Raw genomic sequence first — 16,015 nt, 5'->3', positions numbered from 1 at the left:
ATAGAATGTAGAACACAGAATATAGTATATAGAATACAGAATACCGAACTCAGTATTTAGAACATGGAATTCAGAACACAGTATATAGAATATAGAACACAAAATACAGAATATAGTATGTAGAATATAGAATGTAGAACACAGAATATAGTATATAGAATACAAAATACAGAACTCAGAGTTTAGAAAATGGAATTCAGAACACAGTATATAGAATATAGAATACAGAATGCTGAATATAGAATGTGGAATATAGCATGTAGAAAAATTAATATAAAATATACAATACAGAATTCAGAACAAGGAATTTAAAACATGGATTTCAGAACACAAAATTTAGAATAGAGTGTACACAATATAGAATGTAGAACACAGAATATAGAATATAGACTACAGAACCCAGAATTTATAAGATGGGATGCAGAACACAGAATATAAAATATAGAATACAGATTATAGAACCCAGAATATAATCATGGAATTCAGAACACAGAATATAATATAGAGAAAACAGGAATAGAATGTGGAATAGAGAATGTAGAACACAGAAAATAGAATTTAGAATAAAGTATATAGAATGTAGAATAGAGAATGTAGAACTCAGAATATGAATATAGAATACAGAATACAGAACACAGAATTTAGATCATGGAATTCAGACCACAGAATTTATAACATAGGATAAAGAATACATAATATAAAATGTATCATACGGAATGCAGAACTCCGAATATAGAATATAGAATAATGAATGCAGAACTCAGAATTTAGAACATGGAATTCATAACACAGAGTTTAGAATTTAGAATATAGAATTCAGAATATAGAATTTAGAATAGAGAATGTAGAACACAGAATAGAGAATGTAGAACTCAGAATACAAAATTTAGCACATGGAATGCAGAACACAGAGTACAGAATATAGAACAGAAAATACAGAAACCAGAATTTAGAACATGGAATTCAGAACACAGAATACAGGATTTAGAATACAGAATACAGCATACAGAATATAGAATATAGATTGTCGAACACAGATTATTCAATATAGAATATAGAATACAGAACTCAGAGTTTAGAACATGGAAAGTAGGACAGAAGATAGAATATAGAATACAGAAATAGAATGTAGAATATAGAATATACAACATAGAAAATAGAATATAGAATACAGAATTCAGAACCCAGAATTAAGAAAAAGGAATGCAGAACACAGAATATAGAATACAGAATACAGATATAGAATGTAGAATATAGAATGTAGAACACAGAATAGAGAATATAGAATACAGAATACAGAATCCAGAAATTAGAACATGGAATGCAGAATATAGTGTATAGAACATAGAATACAGAATAAAGAACACAGAATTTAGAACATGGAATGCAGAACACAGAATGTAGAATATGGTATACAGAAAATAAAATGTAGAATACAGAATATAGAACATAGAATATTGAATATAGAATACAGAATACAGAACCCAGAATTTATAACACGGAAGGAGGAACACAGAATAAAGAATGTAGAATACAGAGATAGAATGTGAAATATTGTATGTAGAACACAGAATAAAGAATATAGAATATTCAAGATAGAACGAAGACTATAGAATGTAGAACACAGAATATAGTATACAAAATACAGAATGCAGAACTCAGAATTTAGAACAAGGAATTCACAACACAATATATAGAATATAGAATAAATTATACAAAAAACAGAATATAGAATGTAGATTATAGAATGTAGAACACAGAATACAGAATATAGAATACAGAATGCAGAACCCAGAATTTAGAACATAGAATTCAGAACACAGAATTTAGAATACATTGCACAGAATATAGAATGTTGAATATAGAATGTAGAACACAGAATATAGAATATTGAATACTGAACCCAGAACCCAGAATTTTGAACATGCAATGCAGAAAACAGAATAAAGAATATAGAATACAGAAATAGAATGTGGAATTGAGAATGTAGAACACAGAATATAGAATATAAAATACAGAATATAGAATGTAGAGTACAGAATTTAGAACACAGAATATGAATATAGAATACAGTACACAAAACACAGAATTTACTACATGAAATTCAGAACACAGGATTTAGAATATAGGATACAGAATACATAATACAGAATGTAGCATACAGCATGCAGAACACCGACTATAGAATATAGAATACAGAATGCAGAGCACAAAATTTAGATCATGGAATCCATAATACAGAGTTTCTAATTTAGAATACAGAATACAGAGTAAAGAATTTAGAATAGAGAATGTAGAACACAGAAAAGAGAATATAGAATTCAGAATACAGAATTTAGAGCATGCAATGCAGAACACAGAGTATAGAATTTAGAATACACAAATCAGAACCCAGAATTTAGAACACGGAATGCAGAACACAAAACAGAGGTTATAAAATACAGAATACAGAAATAGAATGTAGAATATAGAATTAGAAGACATAAAACAGAGAAAAGAATACAGAAATCAGAACCCAGAATTTAGAACATGGAATGCAGAAAACAGAATATAGAATATAGAATACAGAAAAAGATGTAGAATATAGAATGTAGAACACAGAATATAGAATATAGAATACAGAACCCAGAATTTATAAGATGGAATGCAGAACACAGAATATAAAATATAGAATACAGATTATAGAACCCAGAATATAATCATGGAATTCAGAACACAGAATATAATATAGAGAAAACAGGAATAGAATGTGGAATAGAGAATGTAGAACACAGAAAATAGAATGTAGAATAAAGTATATAGAATGTAGAATAGAGAATGTAGAACTCAGAATATGAATATAGAATACAGAATACAGAACACAGAATTTAGATCATGGAATTCAGCCCACAGAATTTATAACATAGGATAAAGAATACATAATATAGAATGTATCATACGGAATGCAGAACTCCGAATATAGAATATAGAATAATGAATGCAGAACTCAGAATTTAGAACATGGAATTCATAACACAGAGTTTAGAATTTAGAATACAGAATTCAGAATATAGAAATTAGAATAGAGAATGTAGAACACAGAATAGAGAATGTAGAATTCAGAATACAAAATTTAGCACATGGAATGCAGAACACAGAGAATAGAATATAGAATAAAAAATACAGAAACCAGAATTTAGAACATGGAATTCAGAACACAGAATACAGGATTTAGAATACAGAATACAGCATATAGAATGTAGAATATAGATTGTCGAACACAGAATATTCAATATAGAATATAGAATACAGAACTCAGAGTTTAGAACATGGAATGTAGGACAGAAGATAGAATATAGAATACAGAAATAGAATGTAGAATATAGAATATACAACATAGATAATAGAATATAGGATACAGAATTCAGAACCCAGAATTAAGAAAAAGGAATGCAGAACACAGAATATCAAATATAGAATACAGAAATAAAATGTAGAGTATAGAATGTAGAACACAGAATAGAGAATATAGAATACAGAATACAGAATACAGAATTTATAACATGGAATGCAGAATATAGAGTATAGAATATAGAATACAGAATAAAGAACACAGAATTTAGAAAATGGAATGCAGAACACTGAATATAGAATATGGTATACAGAAAATAATATGTAGAATACAGAATGTAGAACACAGAATATTGAATATAGAATACAGAATACAGAACCCAGAATTTATAACATGGAATGCAGAACACACAATAAAGATTGTAGAATACAGAGATAGAATGTGGAATATTATATGTAGAACACAGAATAAAGAATATAGAATATTCAATATAGAACGAAGACTATAGAATGTAGAACACAGAATATAGTATACAAAATACAAAATGCAGAACTCAGAATTTAGAACAAAGATTTCACAACACAATATATAGAATATAGAATACATTATACAAAATACAGAATATTGAATATAGATTATAGAATGTAGAACACAGAATACAGAATATAGAATACAGAATACAGAATCCAGAATTTAGGACATGGAATTCAGAACACAGAATATAGAATACAGTGCACAGAATATAGAATGTTGAATATAGAATGTAGAACACAGAATATAGAATATAGAATACTGAACACAGAACCCAGAATTTTGAACATGCAATGTAGAACACAGAATATAGAATATAGAATACAGAAATAAAATGTGGAATAAAGAATATAGAACACAGAATATAGAATATAAAATACAGAATATTGAATGTAGAGTAGAGAATTTAGAACACTGAATATGAATATTGAATATAGAACAGAAAACACAGAATTTATTATATGAAATTCAGAACACAGAATTTAGAATATAGGATACAGAATACATAATACAGAATGTAGCATACAGAATGCAGAATACTGTGTATAGAATATTGAATACAGTATGCAGAATAAAGAATTTAGACCATGGAATCCATAATACAGAGTTTCTAATTTAGAATACAGAATACAGAATAAAGAATATAGAATAGAGTATGTACAACACAGAATAGAGAATATAGAATTCAGAATACAGAATTTAGAGCATGCAATGCAGAACACATAGTAGAGAATATAGAATACACAAAACAGAACCCACAATTTAGAACACGGAATGCAGAACACAGAATAAAGGTTATAGAATACAGAATACAGAAATAGAATGTAGAATATAGAATTTAGAACACATGAAATAAAGTTTAGAATACAGAAATCAGAACCCAGAATTTAGAACATGGAATGCAGAAAACAGAATATATAATATAGAATACAGAAAAAGATGTAAAATATAGAATATAGAACAGAGAATATAGAATATAGAATATAGAATACAGAAACTAGAATTTAGAACAAGGAATGTAGAACATATGGTATAGGATATAGAATGCAGAATACAGAACACAGATTTCAGAACATGGAATGCAGAACACAGAATATAGAATATGGTATACAGAAAATAATATGTAGAATACAGAATGTTGAACACGGAATATAGGATATAGAATACAGGATACAGAAACCACAATTTAGAAAATGGAATGCAGAATACAGAATATAGAATATAGAATATACAACACAGATCCCAGAAGTTAGAACATGGATTTCATAACTCAGAATTTAGAATATAGAATACAGAATATAGAATGTAGAATACAGAATGTACAACACAGTATATAGAATATAGAATACAGATTGAGGAACCCAGAATTTAGAACATGGAATGCAAAACCCAGAATTTAGAATATAGAACACAGAATTCAGAATTTTGAATGTATAATACACATTGAAGAATACAGAATATTGAATATAGAATGAAGAATACAGAATATTGAATATAGAAAATAGATTGTAGAATGCAGAATATTGAGTATAGAATGAAGAAAAGAGAACCCAGAATTTAGAACTTGGAATTCGGATAACAGAACTTAGAATATAAAATACAGAATATAGAAAGTAGAATACAGAATGTAGAATAAAGAATAGAGGATATAGAACACAGAATACAGAATATAGGGCGTAGAATATATAATGTAGAACACAGAATATAGATTATAGAATACACAATATAGAACATAGAATATAAAATTTAGAACACAGAATATACAATATAGAATAAAGAATACAGAATCCAGAGTTTAGAATATGGAATGCAGGACAGAAGATAGAATATAGAATACAGAAATAGAATGTAGAATAACAATTTAGAACACAGAAAATAGAATAAAGAATACAGAATTCAGAAACCAGAATGTAGAACATGGAATGCAGAACACAGAAGATAGAATATAGAATACAGAACACAGATCCCAGAAATTAGAACATGGATTTCAGAACTCAGAATTTAGAATACAGAATACGGAATACATAATATAGAAATTAGTACACAGATTGTAGAACACAGAATATAGAATATAGAATACAGAATTCTGAACCCAGAAATTAGAACATGGAATTCAGAACACAGAATTTAAATTATTGAATACAGAATGTGGAATGAAGAATACAGAATGTAGAATACAAAATAGAGAATACATAACACAGAATACAGAATATAGAGTGTAGAATATAGAAAGTAGAACACAGAATATAGATTATAGAGAACAAAATATAGAATGTAGAATATAGAATGTAGAACACAGAATATTGTATATAGAATACAGAATACCGAACTCAGTATTTAGAACATGGAATTCAGAACACAGCATACAGAATATAGAACACAAAATACAGAATATAGTATGTAGAATGTAGAATGTAGAACACAGAATATAGTATATAGAAAACAAAATGCAAACTCAGAGTTTAGAAAATGGTATTCAGAACACAGTATATAGAATATAGAATACAGAATGCTGAATATAGAATGTGGAATTTAGAATGTAGAAAAATTAATATAAAATATACAATACAGAATTCAGAACAAGGAATTTAAAACATGGATTTCAGAACACAAAATTTAGAATAGAGTGTACACAATATAGAATGTAGAACACAGAATATAGAATATAGACTTCAGAACCCAGAATTTATAAGATGGAATGCAGAACACGGAATATAGAATATAGAATACAGAATATAGAACCCAGAATATGATCATGGAATTCAGAACACAGAATATAATATATAGAATACAGAAATAGAATGTGGAATAGAGAATGTAGAACACAGAATATAGAATATAGAATAAAGTATATAGAATGTAGAATAGAGAATGTAGAACTCAGAATATGAATATAGAATACAGAATACAGAACACAGAATTTAGATCATGGAATCCATAATACAGAGTTTCTAATTTAGAATACAGAATACAGAGTAAAGAATTTAGAATAGAGAATGTAGAACACAGAAAAGAGAATATAGAATTCAGAATACAGAATTTAGAGCATGCAATTTAGAACACAGAGTATAGAATTTAGAATACACAAAACAGAACCCAGAATTTAGAACACGGAATGCAGAACACAAAACAGAGGTTATAAAATACAGAATACAGAAATAGAATGTAGAATATAGAATTAGAAAACATAAAACAGAGAAAAGAATACAGAAATCAGAACCCAGAATTTAGAACATGGAATGCAGGAAACAGAATATAGAATATAGAATACAGAAAAAGATGTAGAATATAGAATGTAGAACACAGAATATAGAATATATAATACAGAACCCAGAATTTATAAGATGGAATGCAGAACACGGAATATAGAATATAGAATACAGAATATAGAACCCAGAATATGATCATGGAATCCAGAACACAGAATATAATATATAGAATACAGAAATAGTATGTGGAATAGAGAATGTAGAACACAGAATATAGAATATAGAATAAAGTATATAGAATGTAGAATAGAGAATTTAGAACTCAGAATATGAATATAGAATACAGAATACAGAATACAGAATTTAGATCATGAAATTCAGACCACAGAATTTATAATATAGGATAAAGAATACATAATATAGAATGTATCATACGGAATGCAGAACTCCGAATATAGATTATAGAATACAGAATGCAGAACACAGAATTTAGAACATAGAATTCATAACACAGAGTTTAGAATTTAGAATATAGAATTCAGAATATAGAATTTAGAATAGAGAATGTAGAACACAGAATAGAGAATGTAGAAATCAGAATACAAAATTTAGCACATGGAATGCAGAACACAGAGTACAGAATATAGAATAGAAAATACAGAAACCAGAATTTAGAACATGGAATTCAGAACACAGAATACAGGATTTAGAATACAGAATACAGCATATAGAATGTAGAATATAGATTGTCGAACACAGATTATTCAATATAGAATATAGAATACCGAACTCAGAGTTTAGAACATGGAATATAGGACAGAAGATAGAATATAGAATACAGAAATAGAATGTAGAATATAGAATATACAACATAGAAAATAGAATATAGAATACAGAATTCAGAACCCAGAATTAAGAAAAAGGAATGCAGAACACAGAATATAGAATACAGAATACAGATATAGAATGTAGAATATAGAATGTAGAACACAGAATAGAGAATATAGAATACAGAATACAGAAACCAGAAATTAGAACATGGAATGCAGAATATAGAGTATAGAACATAGAATACAGAATAAAGAACACAGAATTTAGAACATGGAATGCAGAACACAGAATGTAGAATATGGGATACAGAAAATAAAATGTAGAATACAGAATATAGAACATAGAATATTGAATATAGAATACAGAATACAGAACCCAGAATTTATAACACGGAATGAAGAACACAGAATAAAGAATGTAGAATACAGAGATAGAATGTGGAATATTGTATGTAGAACACAGAATAAAGAATATAGAATATTCAAGATAGAACGAAGACAATAGAATGTAGAACACAGAATATAGTATACAAAATACCGAATGCAGAACTCAGAATTTAGAACAAGGAATTCACAACACAATATATAGAATATAGAATAAATTATACAAAATACAGAATATAGAATGTAGATTATAGAATGTAGAACACAGAATACAGAATATAGAATACAGAATACAGAACCCAGAATTTAGAACATAGAATTCAGAACACAGAATTTAGAATACATTGCACAGAATATAGAATGTTGAATATAGAATGTAGAACACAGAATATAGAATATAGAATACTGAACCCAGAACCCAGAATTTTGAACATGCAATGCAGAAAACAGAATAAAGAATATAGAATACAGAAATAGAATGTGGAATTGAGAATGTAGAACACAGAATATAGAATATAAAACACAGAATATAGAATGTAGAGTACACAATTTAGAACACAGAATATGAATATAGAATACAGTACACAAAACACAGAATTTACTACATGAAATTCAGAACACAGGATTTAGAATATAGGATACAGAATACATAATACAGAATGTAGAATACAGAATGCAGAACACCGACTATAGAATATGGAATACAGAATGCAGAACACAGAATTTAGATCATGGAATTCATAATACAGAGTTTCTAATTTAGAATACAGAATACAGAGTAAAGAATTTAGAATAGAGAATGTAGAACACAGAATAGAGAATATAGAATTCAGAATACAGAATTTAGAGCATGCAATGCAGAACACAGAGTATAGAATTTAGAATACACAAAACAGAACCCAGAATTTAGAACACGGAATGCAGAACACAAAACAGAGGTTATAAAATACAGAATACAGAAATAGAATGTAGAATATAGAATTAGAAGACATAAAATAGAGAAAAGAATACAGAAATCAGAACCCAGAATTTAGAACATAGAATGCAGAAAACAGAATATAGAATATAGAATACAGAAAAAGATGTAGAATATAGAATGTAGAACACAGAATATAGAATATAGAATACAGAACCCAGAATTTATAAGATGGAATGCAGAACACAGAATATAAAATATAGAATACAGATTATAGAACCCAGAATACAATCATAGAATTCAGAACACAGAATATAATATAGAGAAAACAGGAATAGAATGTGGAATAGAGAATGTAGAACACAGAAAATAGAATGTAGAATAAAGTATATAGAATGTAGAATAGAGAATGTAGAACTCAGAATATGAATACAGAATACAGAACACAGAATTTAGATCATGGAATTCAGAACACAGAATTTATAACATAGGATAAAGAATACATAATATAGAATGTATCATACGTAATGAAGAACTCCGAATATAGAATATAGAATACAGAATGCAGAACTCAGAATTTAGAACATGGAATTCATAACACAGAGTTTAGAATTTAGAATACAGAATTCAGAATATAGAATTTAGAATAGAGAATGTAGAACACAGAATAGAGAATGTAGAATTCAGAATACAAAATTTAGCACATGGAATGCAGAACACAGAGTATAGAATATAGAATAAAAAATAAGGAAACCAGAATTTAGAACATGGAATTCAGAACACAGAATACAGGATTTATAATACAGAATACAGCATATAGAATGTAGAATATAGATTGTCGAACACAGAATATTCAATATAGAATATAGAATACAGAACTCAGAGTTTAGAACATGGAAAGTAGGACAGAAGATAGAATATAGAATACAGAAATAGAATGTAGAATATAGAATATAGAACATAGAAAATAGAATATGGAATACAGAATTCAGAACCCAGAATTAAGAAAATGGAATGCAGAACACAGAATATAGATTATAGAATACAGAAATAGAATGTAGAATATAGAATGTAGAACACAGAATAGAGAATATAGAATACAGAATACAGAATCCAGAATTTAGAACATGGAATTCAGAACACAGAATTTAGAATACAGTGCACAGTATATAGAATGTTGAATATAGAATGTAGAACACAGAATATAGAATATAGAATACTGAACCCAGAACCCAGAATTTTGAACATGCAATGCAGAACACTGAATATTGAATATAGAATACAGAAATAAAATGTGGAATAAATAATATAGAACACAGAATATAGAATATAAAATACAGAATATAGAATGTAGAGTAGAGAATTTAGAACACAGAATATGAATATAGAATATAGAACAGAAAACACAGAATTTATTATATGAAATTCAGAACACAGAATTTAGAATATAGGATACAGAATACATAATACAGAATGTAGCATACCGAATGCAGAACACTGACTATAGAATATAGAATACAGTATGCAGAACACAGAATTTAGACCATGGAATTCATAATACAGAGTTTCTAATTTAGAATACAGAATACAGAATAAACAATTTAGAATAGAGTATGTACAACACAGAATAGAGAATATAGAATTCAGAATACAGAATTTAGAGCATGCAATGCAGAACACAGAGTATAGAATTTAGAATACACAAAACAGAACCCACAAATTAGAACACCGAAAGCAGAACACAAAACAGAGGTTATAAAATAGAGAATACAGAAATAGAATGTAGAATATAGAATTTAGAACACATGAAATAGAGTAAAGAATACAGAAATCAGAACCCCGAATTTAGAACATGGAATGCAGAAAACAGAATATATAATATAGAATACAGAAAAAGATGTAGAATATAGAATGTAGAACAGAGATTATAGAATATAGAATACAGAAACTAGAATTTAGAACAAGGAATGTAGAACATATGGTATAGAATATAGAATGCAGAATACAGAACACAGATTTCAGAACATGGAATGCAGAACACAGAATATAGAATAAGGTATTCAGAAAATAATATGTAGAATACAGAATGTTGAACACGGAATATAGGATATAGAATACAGGATACAGATACCACAATTTAGAAAATGGAATGCAGAATACAGAATATAGAATATACAACACAGATCCCAGAATTTAGAACATGGATTTCATAACTCAGAATTTAGAATATAGAATACAGAATATAGAATGTAGAATACAGAATGTACAACACAGTATATAGAATATAGAATACAGTTTGAGGAACCCAGAATTTAGAACATGGAATGCAAAACCCAGATTTTAGAATATAGAACACAGAATTCAGAATTTTGAATGTATAATACACATTGAAGAATACAGAATATTGAATATAGAATGCAGAATACAGAATATTGAATATAGAAAATAGATTGCAGAAAACAGAATATTGAGTATAGAATGAAGAATAGAGAACCCAGAATTTAGAACTTGGAATTCAGATAACAGAACTTAGAATATAGAATACAGAATATAGAAAGTAGAATACAGAATGTAGAATAAAGAATAGAGGATATAGAACACAGAATACAGAATATAGGGCGTAGAATATATAATGTAGAACACAGAATATAGATTATAGAATACACAATATAGAACGTAGAATATAAAATTTAGAACACAGAATATACAATATAGAATAAAGAATACAGTATCCAGAGTTTAGAATATGGAATGCAGGACAGAAGATAGAATATAGAATACAGAAATAGAATGTAGAATAACAATTTAGAACACAGAAAATAGAATATAGAATACAGAATTCAGAAACCAGAATGTAGAACATGGAATGCAGAGCACAGAAGATAGAATATAGAATACAGAAATAGAATGTAGAATATAGAATGTAGAACACAGAATCGAGAATATGGAATACATAATACAGAACCCAGAATTTAGAACATGGAATGCAGAACAGAATACCGAATATAGAATACAGAACACAGATCCCAGAAATTAGAACATGGATTTCAGAACTCAGAATTTAGAATACAGAATAAGGAATACATAATATAGAAATTAGTACACAGATTGTAGAACACAGAATATAGAATATAGAATACAGAATTCAGAACCCAGAAATTAGAACATGGAATTCAGAACACAGAATTTAGATTATTGAATACAGAATGTAGAATGAAGAATACAGAATGTAGAATACAAAATAGAGAATATATAACACAAAATACAGAATATAGAGTGTAGAATATAGAAAGTAGAACACAGAATATAGATTATAGAGAACACAATATAGAATGTAGAACACAGAATATAGTATATAGAATACAGAATACCGAACTCAGTATTTAGAACATGGAATTCAGAACACAGTATATAGAATATAGAACACAAAATACAGAATATAGTATGTAGAATATAGAATGTAGAACACAGAATATAGTATATAGAATACAAAATGCAGAACTCAGAATTTAGAAAATGGAATTCAGAACACAGTATATAGAATATAGAATACAGAATGCCTAATATAGAATGTGGAATATAGAATGTAGAAAAATTAATATAAAATATACAATACAGAATTCAGAACAAGGAATTTAAAACATGGATTTCAGAACACAAAATTTAGAATAGAGTGTACACAATATAGAATGTAGAATATAGAATGTAGAACACAGAATATAGAATATAGAATACAGAACCCAGAATTTATAAGATGGAATGCAGAACACGGAATATAGAATATAGAATACAGAATATAGAACCCAGAATATAATCATGGAATTCAGAACACAGAATATAATATATAGAATACAGAAATAGAATGTGGAATAGAGAATGTAGAACACAGAATATAGAATATAGAATAAAGTATATAGAATGTAGAATAGAGAATGTAGAACTCAGAATATGAATATAGAATACAGAATACAGAACACAGAATTTAGATCATGAAATTCAGACCACAGAATTTATAATATAGGATAAAGAATACATAATATAGAATGTATCATACGGAATGCAGAACTCCGAAAATAGATTATAGAATACAGAATGCAGAACACAGAATTTAGAACATGGAATTCATAACACAGAGTTTAGAATTTAGAATATAGAATTCAGAATATAGAATTTAGAATAGAGAATGTAGAACACAGAATAGAGAATGTAGAAATCAGAATACAAAATTTAGCACATGGAATGCAGAACACAGAGTACAGAATATAGAATAGAAAATACAGAAACCAGAATTTAGAACATGGAATTCAGAACACAGAATACAGGATTTAGAATACAGAATACAGCATATAGAATGTAGAATATAGATTGTCGAACACAGATTATTCAATATAGAATATAGAATACAGAACTCAGAGTTTAGAACATGGAATGTAGGACAGAAGATAGAATATAGAATAGAGAAATAGAATGTAGTATATAGAATATAGAACATAGAAAATAGAATATAGAATACAGAATTCAGAACCCAGAATTAAGAAAATGGAATGCAGAACACAGAATATAGATTATAGAATACAGAAATAGAATGTAGAATATAGAATGTAGAACACAGAATAGAGAATATAGAATACAGAATCCAGAATCCAGAATTTAGAACATGGAATGCAGAATATAGAGTATAGAATATAGAATACAGAATAAAGAACACAGAATTTAGAAAATGGAATGCAGAACACAGAATATAGTATATGGTATACAGAAAATAATATGTAGAATACAGAATGTAGAACACAGAATTTTGAATATAAAATACAGAATACAGAACCCAGAATTTATAACATGGAATGCAGAACACAGAATAAAGAATGTAGAATACAGAGATAGAATGTGGAAAATTATATGTAGAACACAGAATAAAGAATATAGAATATTCAATATAGAACGAAGACTATAGAATGTAGAACACAGAATATATTATACAAAATACAAAATGCAGAACTCAGATTTAGAACAAAGAATTCACATCACAATATATAGAATATAGAATACATTATACAAAATACAGAATATTGAATGTAGATTAGAGAATGTAGAACACAGAATATAGTATATAGAATACAGAATACTGAATCCAGAATTTAGAACATGGAATCCAGAACACAGAATTTAGAATACAGTGCACAGTATATAGAATGTTGAATATAGAATGTAGAACACAGAATATAGAATATAGAATACTGAAACCAGAACCCAGAATTTTGAACATGCAATGCAGAACACAGAATATAGAATATAGAATACAGAAATAAAATGTGGAATAAAGAATATAGAACACAGAATATGAATATAGAATATAGAACAGAAAACACAGAATTTATTATATGAAATTCAGAACACAGAATTTAGAATATAGGATACAGAATACATAATACAGAATGTAGCATACCGAATGCAGAACACTGACTATAGAATATAGAATACAGTATGCAGAACACAGAATTTAGACCATGGAATTCATAATACAGAGTTTCTAATTTAGAATACAGAATACAGAATAAAGAATTTAGAATAGAGTATGTACAACACAGAATAGAGAATATAGAATTCAGAATACAGAATTTAGAGCATGCAATGCAGAACACAGAGTATAGAATATAGAATACACAAAACAGAACCCACAATTTAGAACACGGAATGCAGAACACAGAATAAAGGTTATAGAATACAGAATACAGAAATAGAATGTAGAATATAGAATTTAGAACACATGAAATAAAGTAAAGAATACAGAAATCAGAAACCAGAATTTAGAACATGGAATGCAGAAAACAGAATATATAATATAGAATACAGAAAAAGATGTAGAATATAGAATGTAGAACAGAGAATATAGAATATAGAATACAGAAACTAGAATTTAGAACAAGGAATGTAGAACATATGGTATAGAATATAGAATGCAGAATACAGAACACAGATTTCAGAACATGGAATGCAGAACACAGAATATAGAATATGGTATACAGAAAATAATATGTAGAATACAGAATGTTGAACACGGAATATAGGATATAGAATACAGGATACAGAAACCACAATTTAGAAAATGGAATGCAGAATACAGTATATAGAATATAGAATATACAACACAGATCCCAGAATTTAGAACATGGATTTCATAACTCAGAATTTAGAATATAGAATACAGAATATAGAATGTAGAATACAGAATGTACAACACAGTATATAGAATATAGAATACAGATTGAGGAACCCAGAATTTAGAACATGGAATGCAAAACCCAGAATTTAGAATATAAAACACAGAATTCAGAATTTTGAATGTATAGTACACATTGAAGAATACAGATATTGAATATAGAATGCAGAATACAGAATATTGAATATAGAAAATAGATTGTAGAAAACAGAATATTGAGTATAGAATGAAGAATATAGAACCCAGAATTTAGAACTTGGAATTCGGATAACAGAACTTAGAATATAGAATACAGAATATAGAAAGTAGAATACAGAATGTAGAATAAAGAATAGAGGATATAGAACACAGAATACAGAATATAAGGTGTAGAATATGTAAAGTAGAACACAGAATATAGATTATAGAATACACAATATAGAACGTAGAATATAAAATTTAGAACACAGAATATACAATATAGAATAAAGAATACAAAATCCAGAGTTTAGAATATGGAATGCAGGACAGAAGATAGAATATAGAATAAAGAAATAGAATGTACAATAACATTTTAGAACACAGAAAATAGAATAGAGAAAACAGAATTCTGAA

This window comes from Vicugna pacos, chromosome 16 (genome assembly GCF_048564905.1).
Source record: "Vicugna pacos chromosome 16, VicPac4, whole genome shotgun sequence".
Classification (NCBI taxonomy): Eukaryota; Metazoa; Chordata; class Mammalia; order Artiodactyla; family Camelidae; genus Vicugna; species Vicugna pacos.
The sequence above is the reverse complement of the archived record's forward strand: the minus strand, read 5'-3'. Positions refer to the sequence as shown.